Raw genomic sequence first — 15,919 nt, forward strand, 5'->3', positions numbered from 1 at the left:
GAGTACCCCTTCGTTTCCAAGATATTCGCTTCGAAGTTGACTTCACCTATAGCTGTTTCGCCCAGACAATTAATTTTGCCTTTGTGGGTACCAACAGATATTTCTTCCAGACGTCCCAATCGCCCTCCTCCAACAAGCTGTTCTTGAGATACAAGGGGCCAAGGAGGAGGACAATGGTTGATATAAACTAATTCCTTTCGTTGAGACCTTTCATTAGAGAACCATGAAGGATAAAACTCTTTTGATAAGGTGTGAGGAAGAAGGGCGGTACTTTGCAGAAAACAGTTCCTTTTGTTGAGACCTTTAATTAGAAACTCTAGGACCTACAAGTAGTTCAAAAGCGCAGAAGTGGGTCCGGACGGACGGACAGACAGACCGACCGGCGGACGAACAAAACGCAAACATTTTTTTTTATTCTTAAAAATGCGCCAAAAACTACCGTACCATTTGTAAGGTAAGCCCCCTCTATCCACTCGATAATACAAATGCACATATCTTTTTACGAAAATCATAGACATAAATCTTGAGTACCTTCCTCGGTCGCGATTCACCATTGACTGACTACCCCTCTAAATATCCAACACGCTCTATTTCGTCCTTACTGTACAATGCAACAAAAGTGGGATTGACCATATTAATAATTTTTGCGTAGGTACCTACATTCTTGAAATATTTTCAATGGTAATTGTGTAGGATAACTTAGCAGTTTGCAGTCAATACAATAATTGTGTAATCATATCTTTGAAACAGTAAATCCAAATGTGTATTTCATTTCAATGTCAATTTATTTACACAGATGAAGAGGAATTTTTATGAGCTTTTATTTGATGTGTCACACAGGATGTGACGCTATTCAAGACTTTAAAGTCGATTATGAGGGAGACAAAAATGATGACCGGAGGAAAAGAATTGAAAATCACAGTCGAATATGTCCCGCAGGCAGGTCTCAGTGGTCGCATGTTGAGTGTTACAATGACAATGGTAACAGTTATTAGCATCTTGGATATGCTCTATCAGGATTTGCGGGGATTTGTTCTATACAGAATGTATACCACTTTTCATGTTTTCTTCTCGAATATCAGGATTTGAGCATATTCCTGTGCTATACAAACCGCCGAAAACATAAAATGGTAGTGGAGAAAATATCGACCCATTAAGTAACTGATAACAAAAAAAACCAAAGATTTCCACCAATCGCATGGTAGAGGAAAAGAAATACGATTAGGAAAAGTGCAAGGGCGGTATACATTTGTAAAAACATTAGTTGCAAATGTCAATACGGTCGTTTAGTACTAGGAGGCAAATAAAAAAAATTATGTAGCTTTTACGCACCTACCCACAACCCCACAGTTCGACTTCTGCTAATGTGTGGAGACCATAAAACTTGGGCTGGGAAGCTTACGTTGTAGTTGAGCTTTTACGAAATTTAATTAAAAGCGTCCTGTTTGATTTCAAATTTTCGTAACAAAGATAATAACAATAGCTAGATTCAATTATTGTAACCACCAAAACCGCAGATTTCTTGGATTTTTCCAATGTCCCATTGAGGTAGACTCGTGCCTCTACACTTATTCCCCTGATATGGTGAACAATTATGTGCATGGATTCACGAATTTAATAATTTTAAATAATAATTCCTATGGTTGAAGAAAATAGATCCTATTTTCAGTATATAATATTCTTCAGCAAAAAATATAAGATGATTAATTTTGTAGGTAAACTTGATTAATGTTATTGTACTTCTGATGTTCAACACTCCTCTCCGTAAAACGAGTAATATTTGTTCATTTTCCTGTAAGCTGGTAGGATCCGGAATTTGCTGATACATACTTTAATAAGGTTGCCAAAACTTCAGATCACTTTTCAGTGAAAAGTAGTTTTGGGAAGAACAAATTGTACGCAAATCTTACTTTTCTTGTTTAGGCAAATGCGTTTGTCAACATTCGAAATACAATATCCAGTCCTTTATTTTTCGGGTTAATTTTTATACGGATATAGGCAACCCATTCTACTGCCACGCCACACGTGTATACTACTATAACTCCAGCAAGATAAACGATCTAATGTGGTTGAATAATTATCCTTCAAGCAATTGTATTGATTAAGAAAACAATTGATTAAGTAATCTCAACACGTTATACTTACCTGTTGAAAATGCAATGAACGTGATACGATTTTAATGAATATTAATACCACGTCAAGTTCAGTAAAACGATACTCTTCATAGAACCCTGGGATGTCCTAAGGTTATGGTTCGACCTCCATAAGCTGTACATGAGAAGTTACGCATATTATCCATGCTAATATCCTATTGCAATAAATTTTCGTTCCACAAAGTAGGTAGTAATTTGTCTTTATTTCGCTTCTGGTAATGTGCAAATGATGTAGGAAGAAATTACTGACCTTCCCTACTAGCGAGATTATCAAGATTCGACTTTCGAGTGTAACGTTATTTTTTTGAGGGTCAGCTAGAGAGGTTACGCCAGATCTAAAACCAGGGGCCAATTTTTTGACAGAACTGCTGCCTAGATCAAACTAAATATTTTTAAAAACACAAAAAAAGGAAGCTAAAAATGAAATAATTTGGGTATCCCAGTGTTTTCCGGGTGTACAATGCATTTAAATACATATTATGAATAAGATAGTAATTAAATGATTTTTATTTGCATTTGATGATTTACGTTGGCGACCGCTATTAATTCGTTTTTTTACGATTATGATAGCTCGTAAAATCAGTGCACACCCGTACTATTAATCTGATGTATTTACCTGTCAAGGTTATTGATGCTATATTAATTATAAAACCAAAGACGTCTTGCCTTCGGTGAGAGTGCAATGCAATTGTGATTTTAGAGTTATGAACAAATGATACATGAGAATGGCTTTTCTCTGTTTTGCGTTTATAATGACAGTATTCCGATATCAAAAATAGTGCTGGAATGAGTTTCATTCCAACACTATTTTTGGTAACTATTTTCCACAACTGACAGATTTTTCAGAACATTTGGTATTCAGTGGTTGGCATGCTCGTCTAAATCATCCAGGCTAATCATATACGCGAATGTTCAATTCAAAGTTCTGCCTGGATGATTTAGACGTTAATACTTATCTCAACGGTTTAGTAAAATGTGGACTAATTTCACTTATTGTTATAACATTATGTTACAGTTATCAACGATACGGGTAATTGAAATCATTAGGTATTGAAAATTCAGTGTAGGTACTTAGAGAAATCCACATTTAATACAAATGAGGTTTTACAACCTAACAAAATTACAAAACTAATCTTTGCCACTAAATGTACAATTATTATAAACTTTTAGAATAATTGTGGAATTATTGCCTGGTAGCAAATTATGAACAGTCTCTTCTGCTAACTGTCGAAGCTCTGGAGGAGTGGAAGGAAGAATTTCTTCGCACATTATTCACTATTTATTGAAAAAACTAAAATATACTGCACAAATTCGTATTTGACGCGCTTGTTAAATTGAATTTTTTCAAAATGTAACGTAGCCAACTTAATTTCTTTATTGAAAAATTTTTGGTGTTGCCAACTTAATTTCTTTATTGAAATATTTATTACAGAAAATGTCAGAATTGTTAATTTTTTTAATACAATTCAAATGCTCAACAGAGAAAATAGTATATAGCATATGTTGCAGAAGGCCTTTCTAGCACTCGTTCGTTCGAACCTTCGCCGCTACGCGGCTCAGGTTCGAAACTTGAACTCGTGCTAGAATATAGTGCCTTCTGCAACTTATGCTTTAATATACTATTCTGGGTTCTGGCTGAGATTTTCCCACACTATTATGTCAGTCAGATCATTGATCATGAACGCCAGGACCAATGGGAATCCTTAAAATAGTACACTTTGTAACTTACTTTTTGTTGTGCAGTCCCATTAATGTTTGCAGTGCCTTATGGCTAGCTTATATCAAGAAAACACTAATTACAGAGAAATTAAAACTTCTATTCGTGTTAGTGTTACCGTTCTACCCTTATTTGAACTACCAACGAAGGGACTGCGTGTTGTAGTGCCTTAAGCTTACAGTAGCCGATAGTTTCTGAGATACCGTGGCCTTCATGTTAGTACGCAATGCTAGCTTTCATACCCTTATTACAACACACCCCTCTCACATTCGGAGAAAATATTTATAACCCACGGTATAAAATAAAGAGGGGTGTAGGAAGTAGGTACTCGATAAATTGTGAAGCAAAGTCGTGGTCGGTCTCGATGAAATGTAACTTGCCACTTCCACTAGTGGCGTTTTCTTATAAAAAACGTGATCGCGCTCGATCATTTCTTTGAAAACGCATAGCAAACCGGAATAGAGGAAAACATTGTAGAGGACTAAATATCCTATGGCGACATATGCCTATCTTGAATCGTTTATGAGTAATGAACATTTAAATGAGTGGGTGTATTTCCGTGTTGACGTCCGCAATACCTTCGAATGCTTATAATTCGTAAACAGTGTAAGATAATTCACTCAAACCGTGTATTGAAATCGATCACGGAAGACATACACATATTTACATTATTCATAAACGGTTGAAGTATCAACTTCCGAAAATTTCCATAGCTGATTAGCACCTGAGCTAAATCTTGGATACGAAAAGAAATTAAAATCTGACATGAACACTCTATCCGTGTCGCATAATGGGTTTGAATAAACACACAATTAATTGATTGACAATGACAAAAAATTATTCCGCAATATATTATGTAAATGAAAATTAAAACAAAATTCCTGGAAATAAGAGATGCTTACAACGCTTGTTTGGACATAGTAGGTGTTTTCTTTCGGCTACTTCGCAATCATAATTTCGAGATCGTGATTCGTAGGATCACGTTTTACGAAAGAACGCGCGAATTTAAATCAAAGTATGGTTAAGTTTTGCGTAGTACACATTTGCATTCGAATTACGTATTTTTTGTTTGGATTATGAAAATAATTTAAATATAAGTGGAAGTACTTGCACGATTACGCTCCTCTTCAGTTACAAATATTGACTAACCTACCATTTGAGCAAAAATATCCTTGCATTTATAGGTTAGGAATTGGTGATCATAAAACTTTTATGTTCAGTTTGTTCACGATTTTAGCAATCATGATTATAAGATCACATTTCGAAAAAACGTGATTTGACAATCCAAAGGCGTTTGGATCACCGAAAGAAAGCGCCTAGTACCCCGCACGCAGACGGGCGATAATTACTGTACTGTACTCAAACACAAATGGATTCAATTACTCGATTTATCGAATTAGCTTCATAAACATAATGAAACAAATTCTCGGCGACTGCTCTGACTGTAGAAACTTTTCACTTTCACTAACTTTTTCTGTATACGGACAGCGTTAAAAAAACTTTCAGCAAATTTTTAACACTTCTCTGGGCGATTCTTTAAATCTTTTATTAAGACTATTTAACTTGTTTTACACACTTTATTTCGAAACTGGCGAACTGCGTTTACAAAACTAAAGGGCCAAACTCCCGTAACTTATTTTTTTATTTATTTTAGAAATTTAGTATATGGCTATGTATAGTTTTTTGACCCTCAGATTGATGCCGTCACTACTAGTGGTAAGAGGTTTAAAATTTTGGGATCTGGGGGCGAGTTTTGATGTTTGATGTACAGGGTGTTTTAAAAAAAAAAGTCAGATATTTTATCCACGTAGGTATAGCACTTGTGAAAAGAATCCAAAAAACATAATAAACATGGGTCCGCAAATTAACTGTTTCAGAGATAGAGTAGATTTTGTATTGCCTTCATCAAATTATATTAAAAACAACGAAACAGTCTTGTTTTGTAATGTAACGTAAAATACTGTATGTGTCTTCCTTTCATTTGCACACAGACTGCACATCTTCATTCAATGGAAGCTCCGAAGCTCGTATTCATTCGAATACAAAAGCATTTAAATTAAGACACAAAATCAACTCTATATCCGAAACACCCTGTGTATAGAAACTATATCAGAAAAAGGCACTGAAATATTTGTCTATCCGATCCCACTTTTGCAGAATATTCGATAGAAGTGTGCATTTATATTCGATGTCCAAGTCTCTCGAAGGTTTGTTTCCTGGTCCACGAGTCACCATTGCGCTGTTATGTTACAATACGTAATCAGAAAAATACCCGAGACATTGCATAATTAATGATTGCTTCCCTTCCTTTGTGTTTTTAATTTCTTATAACCTTTCCGTTTATTGTCCGCATCCTTTGTTTGATTCACTGAATTGTGTAGAACTGAACATCATCACATTACTATTCAAATAGTTTACTAGTATCTGCTCACATTATTGTTAATGTTGCGATTATCCTCGCGATTATCCAATTACGGTAATTTACTGAATGGTTCAGTAGCTGACATAAAATACGTGGTATGGTTAAAGAAGTTGCAATTTGCAAAAGTAGACATGGAATAACAAACATAACCAATTATTTTCTATTCTGATAAATTGGTTGCCGTAGTTATTATTTAGGTATACAACCAAGTGAATTGTGTAATTGTAAAACATTTTGGGTAGATATAACAAATTTTCTTTTTTTCTAATTACTAGTAGAAGGAAACGGGAATGAAAAAGCCTTGAGCTTCGACATTAATGTTAAAGATCGCAATTATTAAATTTCCTTCTTGGGGTTTGGCATAAATATTATACGTATTTTTCAACAAGAAATCAATTAAATTTTCAAGGTAGATGTTTGATGAAAAACTAGATTTTATAGTTTTTTCATGGGCTATCTATAAACATATAATATATGGGTATAATTAAAGGTAGGAAAGAGTAAAGGTAATCATGAACGAAAGAAAAATATAAATAATATATAGTCACTTAATTATATTTACCTGAGTAACAACACACTAGCGAAATAATGCTTCGTACAGGGTGGTAAGTATGTAAAAACATTGGGCAATAGGGTGGAGCATAGTAAACATTTTTCCAAAATTAGTTTTCGAGAATTTGACAACATGGACAACAAAAATTGTAACTTTCACATCTATCTACCACAAGTCACCAAATACAGCGGTTGATGTATCCTTCACTTTATGGTCGTGTGTCATGTTTACAAAACTGTCTACATGCCGTCACAGATTTTGATACCGTTAAGGCCAAATTACGGTTTGGCCTGGATGTTGTCACTTCACTCAACGAAACCAAGTGTATTCTATGTCAAAAAAGCCGTTAAATCAAAAAATCATAGTCCCCCTGACCGGAAACGTTTGTTGTTATAATAACACGAGAAAATGTCCTTTTTTGCATTTGACTTCGAACTATTGCTCTAAGAGAAAAAATAAAAAGAAATGAATTTGTTTATAATCGAATTTTCTATAAGATACCGGAATGTTCACTTTCAAACATTATTGTCTTTTATGGAAAAAGACAAAAAAGTAATCCGAAAAATTGGAGCTAATTTGAATGGACTAATAATAAGATAGTGGGTTCTGTCCATGGCTCTATCTAATCCTAATCGCTTTTTTTCACGAAATGAGCGTCAGGACCAATGGACCACGAATGAAAATTTCTTAAACTCGAGTGGTTACCGGTACAAAAGTTTAGAAGGCCAAATCCAAATGATCACATCAATATCTGTCATTTAGAGCTACTCATTATCATTACGAAACACAGCTACCTACATGTATTAATCCGTTAAAATCTGTGCATTTGCACGCACCGTTACCCACGGATTCACAACACTCAAAGAATTGTTAAATGCAAAAACACGTAAGTCAAAATTTAAAAAGGTACCATCAGAGTCATTGTTCAGTTAATATCATTAAACGCACTTTGGATGAGCCTTATTACCCACATTAATATTAACACAGGAAACTCGACAGCTTCAAGTACAACGCTATTTAAAAATAAATCTCAATGTCGCTTCGTTCAGATCATAACATACAAGAGACTTTTTATAATTAGAAAATACCTTGCATTACCTACAATCTATTTTGAAGTTTTTTTTTTCACTTAAATCTTGTTTGAAAATGCATTGATAAGGTCACCGATTCCAGGGACGTATTTTAAAAATATGTTTGCACATTCTGGTTCAAACTATTCTTTATTGTTTTTAGATTTGAAAACATTTTCTAGAAAGTCGATGATTTTTGTATAGGAATTGGGATACGAACGTACAAGGTTTCTATGTATGTTATGCGAATTTGACATAGGTATCAACATCTTCATTGCCTTTATCTGTGCTTGTGACGCCAATGGGTTTCGTTTGGTACTGAGATACCCAGACTCGCTCCTCGCCATTAAAATGAGCTGATTCAGTTCGCTACAGTATCTACGAAATATTCTTAGATCTGATCGGTTAAATGAAGTTATTGATGCTGTTTTTCTAATTGACATCTGGACGCCATTGCTATACCAGATCACCAATTCTTCGATGAGCTGGTAGTGCTCGCTGTCGCGATAAAGGTGGCTGGAGGACACCGTGTACGCGATCGGTTCTGTATGGACTAGGGCACTACTGCACAATGAGTGTCGAAGAATAAGATTCTACTCATACACATAATAATATGATTCACGAGAACCTTTTTCCGCTATAACTGTGGAATGTATAAGGAGCTCATCTGTAGAACTCCGGGCCAATTTTAAACGAAAAAGTGAAACTCTCTACTCATTTTTTCTTAACTATGAACTGCGCTTTAACTTACCATCGACGCCCCTTCTTGAGACATCCGCACTTGAAGGTCAAAACTTACATGAATAATATACATTGAATTTATGATAATACCATCGTATTTATAAACGAAAAACGATAATACCTAAACATGCTACCTTCGACGATAATTACTTTTTTGATAATTAATAGTTATTTTGAAGGACGTAATTGCTTGTCATTCTTTTAAATATTGAATTTCTTCAAGGTGTATTAACGTGCCAATGTTGATAATAGAAATAATAGAAAACGTGTCGTGTATTTAATAATACTAGTATCCGCTAGTGTGGCTAGCACTAGGCTCCTTACTAGTTACTTAGCCACTTATTACTCCAAGTATACATTTTTAGAGGCTGGACCCCACGGAAGAAAAAATGACAAATATGGTCAGGTAGGATCGGGAATTGAACCGGGTTCTCAGGTTCGTAGTTAACTGTCCTAACCACTAGACCATATCGTCTGTTGAACTTCTATTTTCCACAAAAAATTCCTTTCACTCTACAAATTGTAATGCGTAGTTGCAATATTTAAACTGATTTATCAAAATATGGGCTGCACCCAGGCTGCACCCACTAGCTCAATCGAACGGAAACTATTTGAATTTACCTTATGACTATCCTGGGTATCGAAACTAATTTCTCCTCCTCCTTGACACAGAACAGCCGATTCCATTCGCCCTCCCTTAACATAGAAAATTACTAATCGATAATGAAAACTTGAAAAATTGAATCTTAAATTGTTAATGATTGCAGTTCCTCCACAGGCCAAGATACCAACCACCTTTCCATAAATTTAGGATTACTTAATGTAGCTGTATGTACATGAATTTACATTACGTTCCGCCCAAATTGAAGAGACTTCCGTACTGGATGCACATGGCTTTAGCTTTCCTGATGTGAAGGTGTGCTGTTGATATTAGGGTAAATTCTGTAACCTATGCGCGGTTTTAAACACCTAATGCAGTCGTGGAATATGAAATTCCTATTTTTAGTTTGCGCGATCGTAAAATGGAATTAATTTGTCGTCGCTCAAGTTTCCTATAGAGAACCACACATATAACGCTAGCACAAAACAATGCACCGACTCGACAACAATGCGCTTGGTTTGCAATCAAAATGAAAACTTTCTCAAAAGGTCCGTACCTACTCTGTAGCGAGTGATGCTCGATTCCGCACTTACACTTTTTACGCTAACCGCGCTTCTTCCGTAAGTGCAATGCTAGCGAACCGCAGTCTTGATGACCTACACGTTGTGATGCGCGTCGATCCTCCTTTTTCTTTTCACAGGATCGAAAACACAGAGCTTGAATATAGCGGACAAGTATCTGATCATTACCCTTGCACATTTTGAACGCACACTTATTTTTAGTAAAACATAGTTGCCGGATTCCACATCCTCAAATATGTATGTTATATCCATGGTGTATATAGTCTATTCTACACCATGGTTATATCTGAAAAATCAAAATAATCCGATGTTAAAGAAGTGCACACCAGGAAAGATTGTAGGCAGACAAAACGTAACCAATAAAATTAGTGCCCAGCAATTCATTTTAAATAGGAAAATTATTTACTGAATTTCTAACACTATTTACTATGCCATACAGCATATGTCGAGGCATGAAAACGACATAAACACACATAGTGAATCAACCTTCTGATAGTGCACCTGTGCACAAATGGTTGAGATTAAAGAAACTTGTATACTAAAACTTTCGCGGAATGTAAAGCTTTACAACCTAAAAACAGTTTTAAGCATACAAGGTGTTCCATAAACGTCGTGTGTATGTCGACACCCTTTATATTTCTGTTTTATTTGATACTCCTTGGTAATAGAATTCTTTTTGTAATCATTTTTTCGTAATGTTAACCGTTTTTCGTATGTTTTATTTAGAAAGTGACATGTATAGAGTCTTCGAAGTTATTGCATTTAAAAGAGAAGGTATCTAGCTACCACAGTATTTCTCACAATGCCCACATAGTCATTACGAGCCTTATTCAGAGATTCATGGGATATTTCTTTATAACAGGTGATCAAAAAAAGCTTTGACATCGAGTCGCCTTTGCAAGTTAAACATGATTTCCCGTGTAATCAAAAATTCCAAAGGTGACGCGATAGCAACTCTTTTTTGATTGCATAGTACCTACTTGAATTTATTAGTTCAAAATTCTTCCTTCTTCCATGCGGATCGTAGCTGGATGCATCCACATTGCACTGGTCGCGTTGCCACGTTGTATGGCAATACTTATTCTTTGTCGTAGGTAGGTAAGTAGTAGCTCGAGGTTCCCCAGTAATATTCGTTATGCGTTTTCCCAGACATTCCACAAAATTACGGGATTCAGCCCAGGGTTTGAAAAAACCCGGTTTTTTAAAAAACCCCAATCCACTGGGTCCAAGTGGGTTTTTTCGGGTAAAAGTGGATAATAGTACTTTTTCGATCCGAATTAAACAATTCGACAATATGAAAAAAAGGCGCCGCAATATTGTGGTTGTGTTGTGGCGGTTCACTTTTACATTTTACTATGGGTAAGAATACGAATACAAGTTTTGAACTGTTTTGAATTGTTAACTAATACTAAACGAACTCAAATGGAAGTATCTATGTTTTATTTTTGTATTTAAAAAATTAAATGTATAATTTGAAATATATTTTTGCCATAAACAAACCAGCCCAAGTCAAAAAACTTGTTAATTATTTCAAAATGAAAAAACCCACTAATGAAAAACCCAGTGGGTCTTTTCAGGTGGGTCCAACCCGAAAAAACTTAGTGGGTTTTTTGGGGTTGGGTCCATTAAGGCGAACCCTGCAGTTCAGCCACATCAAGCTCCAAATGTCTCTACTGCGCGAAAGGTATAAAATATGGTTTTGTTCTCAATACGAAATAGTTATTTGTACAACAAGTGATACTTCGCCCTCATTAATCAAACTGCAAATTCATGAAAAAATGACACTTTCAACACGTGTTGTACACGAAATTTTTTTGCATAGTGATCCTTAAGAACCCGCAATTGAATAATTTTATTGACATTCGCAATTTACTGTCACTCAAAAATGGATGTTATTGTTCACAGACAGGACTAAATTCCATGGAAACGCATAGTAAAAATCGTGAAAAAAAGTACCACTTTCCATACGATTTTTCACTTATAATTTATTGCACAAGAGGTTTGTATTTTACCGAGTAAATTTGGGTTGTTAAGGTAATGAAAATCTGTTGCCTAGCAATTAGACGAGAAAAACTGTCAACTAATACAAATGCGATTGAATTTGAATTGTAACAAGCCCAATTTACTCGGTTTAAATACAAACCTCGAGTGTAATTCGGCAGCACAATTTAACGAACAAGAAATTCACCAAACTAATCAATTATTGACAAACGTCAAACTAGTCATATGGGAAAGGATAATGCGATAATTGGTTCGAAAATGAATAGGTAAGTGAAAAAACCACTAGTGCATTTGTCGCTGGAAAAGTTGCAGCTAACTTTTGCCGCTGTCAAGGTGACAATTGCACTGCGGCTTATGCGATTTTTTATAAACCTCTCGCCAGGAAAGATTTCCGGTCACAGAACACTTGATCCTGGTCTACAATCTATGTTTTTGTAAAGATGTGAGCGACTTCCGGGATAGTATCATGTCAATGTTGAACAAAAAGACTTTTCGTTCAAGATTGGCACGATCCTATTCCGGAAGTCGCTCGCATCTTAAGAAAAACATAGATTGCAGATCAACACAAGGTGTGCTGTGACCGGCAATCTTTCCTGGCGAGAGTTATACACGAGTTGAATAGAGAGAATTCACATTTTTAGGTTTTGCTACAAATGGGTTTTGCTCATTTCATTAATACATATAGCATTTATCAAAAAATCGAAGAAAAATTATTAACTAATTTAAGAGGAAGTTTCTAATCGCTAACCGCGAGAGGCTAGGAAACGTACTCTGGAGCGAGGCTGCTCACTCTGACGTCAGTAGCGCGCTAGGTAAAATTGCTTATAATAAATGAATGGAAGTATTTGAAAATTAAAATATTGCGATTCAGTAACTGCAAGTAAATGAATAAACAATGGTGCAAGAGATACATGATCGCACCGCTAACAAAAAGATGAAAATTCAATTATTTTCGCGTTAGTTACAGGACGTAACGGTTTAATATTACTCCCCCATTTTACATTATCGATACTACGTAGATAAATGTTAACTATGTGCCGTGGAATAAATTTATATACCGACCTATCGTTTGTTAATAATCTTTTTGTAAATGAAGGGATCGTCTGCTACCCCGTCTACTTACTTACGAAAAACTGGCATTACACTTTACGAACTCTTTTTATAGAAAGGTCATGTACCTAAACCTAATGTTGTTACTTTTAAATTGTACGCACAACGAAGTGCGATTCTTACTTACAAGGGTCGGCGTTGGGTTATTCACTTGGCGTACATCACCAATGAATATGGCCTGCAAGAAACCTTAGTTTCCGAAATGAGAAAGATATGAAACCTGCTAGCGTTTATAGTTAAGCTAACTTAAAAATTACCCATTACAAAATACAACAGCAACGGCACCCGATAAAATATTTTTAACGCGGTTTCAAAAGATAGGTAAGGTGTACAGTTACATGTTGATTATTGTCAGAGGTATAAAAAACTGTGTATTCTATTGCCGAGAAGATCATTTTAGTGTAAATTGTTAGATGACTGAGCACTGAGTAGTAATCGCACACCCACACCATTGGCACATCTATGGGTTGTAAATGATGCACGTCGGCTCTCTGTAATCCCGGTTTAATGTTTATATAACATAAGAATGTGTTGGAAACATCACTCGGTGCTCACAAAACCTATAAACAAAACCGCTATTCCGGATATTAACGTTCCAGGCGCTATACATCTTATTAGATCATTTGGAGGCGGGGCTTGAAGCGCGCTTGTGACGTCATCCAATTAGAAAACGTTTCTGGACCGCGTCACGAAATTCAAACTTCTTTCTCTAATTTTGAGAAAACGTTTGCTTGTTTTGAAAAAATTCTTTCATTTCCATGTTCAGTGATCATTAGTGCACCATATTATATGAAAATTTATAGCACTTACATTTTTTGCATTCTCCCTATTGTCGTTAAAAAAAGTCCGATAATTTCCGGTAAAAAAATAATTTGTCGAACCTTAATATCTCATAATTACCTGTTTGTGATAAGGCATGTTTTGCATTGACCCCTTCAGTTGTCCTTTTGTCCATGGAACGAAGGTCATTTCATCAGGACGTTTAATATTGTCGTCACCTCTTAGGCCTACAGGTTACAACCTGTAGGCCTAAGACGTAGTACACAGTAGAGTATTTTGCCGCTGCAACGTGATCATGTCCCAATTTCTCTGAACTTTGCGTAATGTTTTCCAGAAGTTCAAAGCTTCATAGTAAAAAGGAATATCAACCTTAACTGTTATAGATTTATGTAACATGTCACAAATAAAGTCGTAAACGCTATTTACTGAAACCAAATCTAGATCTAGATCACTTGCTTTCCTCATACCTAAGCCACCAACATTGACAGGTAGGGATGTTAAAATCCATTTTTGCTGATAAATTTGTGTTTAGTAAAGTCTCTAGAGTTGATCTGATTTCCATATCAAAAGAGTGAAGATAATTAGATATTCATTATGCTGTAAGTTTTTATTCTTTTTTAAAAGCCCAACATCTAGTCTGAAAGGTATGTTCCCACCAAAGGAACATTGAGGAACTTTAATGTTTCTGTTTCCTTTTTTCCGAAAATGTTCCACAAAGTTCCCTCAAGTTTCTGAATGTTCCACTCAGTTTCTGTTAGAAATTCAGATTGTTTCTTCTTGTCGCCATTTCGAGCGGTAAACTTGACAGGAAAATCGGCAACATAGGGAGACAGACAAGTTGCTGCTTGTCGCCGTCTCAGTGGAAACGAATAAGGAACAGAAACGTTAGTGAACTTTGTGACACGTGCTGCGCGTAGTGTCACATGATTGTCTTGAACTTTGCAAGTGTAAAATCCCGACATAAACCGTCATTCTTTAGGACGCTGAACAACTGTGCTACACCAAACTCATCTCTTTCTTACAGAGTGGGCTTTAGGCCATAGCATTTGTGTTTTCTTTTCCACCGCTTTTAGGTAGATAACACAATGTATGTCGCCGCCAATGCCATTTCATCTTCTTTCTCCATATTCTACTAATAATTATACACAGTAACACAGTAAACGTTTACACCTCCACGTCAATGGAAATAATAATAAGTCAACCAAGATCCAGCCAGGGTTGTAGCGCTGCACGATGATGATGATGACGACGTCAATGGAAATACTGGGTTCATACGTTCAGTGGAAGCACGGTGTTGCTCTAAGTTTCTGTTGCCACAAACAACAAGCAACTAACTCATGGCGACTTAATTGCTTCAGTGGAAACGATAAGTTTAGATATGTTCCTTAAAGTTTCTTGTTTATAGAAAAAAGAAGAAAAATTTGGCTACATAAAGTTCCTCAATGTTCTTTTGGTGGAAACATACTTGAAGATCTAGCGAGCCAACGAGCAAAACTTTTTTGACCAAATCTAAGGATTTGGAAGTCAAATAGTTTCAGACTGGCCTGTGGAACGCTCACTTATTGCGCGTTAAACCAAATTTTTTGGTTTAAATAAAATGTTAACCGTATATGTTTTTCGGTGCCAGGTTATCGGTAACTAAGGTTAAGAATAACCAGAAACTTAATCTCGCCATTCTATCTGGTTTAACTATAATTTCTGTGGTCAGCCTAAAAAAACGTCGTCATCGCAATTGCCACACGTGATTGTTTTGGTGTATTTTGGCATTTTTTGAAGATGGAAAAACAGCAACAAAGATCTGAAAATTTCACTATTGTTGACTGTTGAGTGATTTGCTGGGTACTCTGGTCAAATAGTACGTACAAGCATATGGTAAAGAACAAAAAGGCCGGTGTTGCTAGTAACAAACCAAAGACTTGGAGAAAATTTGCAGCTGAATTTCCACGACAGCAATATTGTGGGCGAAAAATGAAACAATGTGAATTCATGAAAAGGTCTAGCCAGGGCTAGGGCTCTCACCATTTCAAAGCGTCTTAAAAGAAAACGTTGCGATTCACAACTTTCGCAAATGAAAAAGTTCGTGTATGCGAATGGAAATAACCTTGAAAGAAGGTGTATCTAGTGTCAAGATCAAAATCCTTTTCGTGAAATACTTGGAGATCCATGTTGTTCATCCTCACGTAAAGAAAC

The 15,919-nt window shown here is 35.8% G+C and overlaps 1 protein-coding gene across 1 annotated transcript in view; it reads left to right on the forward strand.

Moving 5' to 3' along the window:
• The window catches only part of LOC116162806 (protein fem-1 homolog CG6966), a 72,603-nt gene that overhangs the window by 45,890 nt on the left and 10,794 nt on the right, over positions 1-15,919 (forward strand). The window lies entirely within an intron of this gene.

The sequence above is a fragment of the Photinus pyralis genome, unplaced genomic scaffold (genome assembly GCF_008802855.1).
Source record: "Photinus pyralis isolate 1611_PpyrPB1 unplaced genomic scaffold, Ppyr1.3 Ppyr1.4_LG2, whole genome shotgun sequence".
Taxonomy (NCBI): domain Eukaryota; kingdom Metazoa; phylum Arthropoda; class Insecta; order Coleoptera; family Lampyridae; genus Photinus; species Photinus pyralis.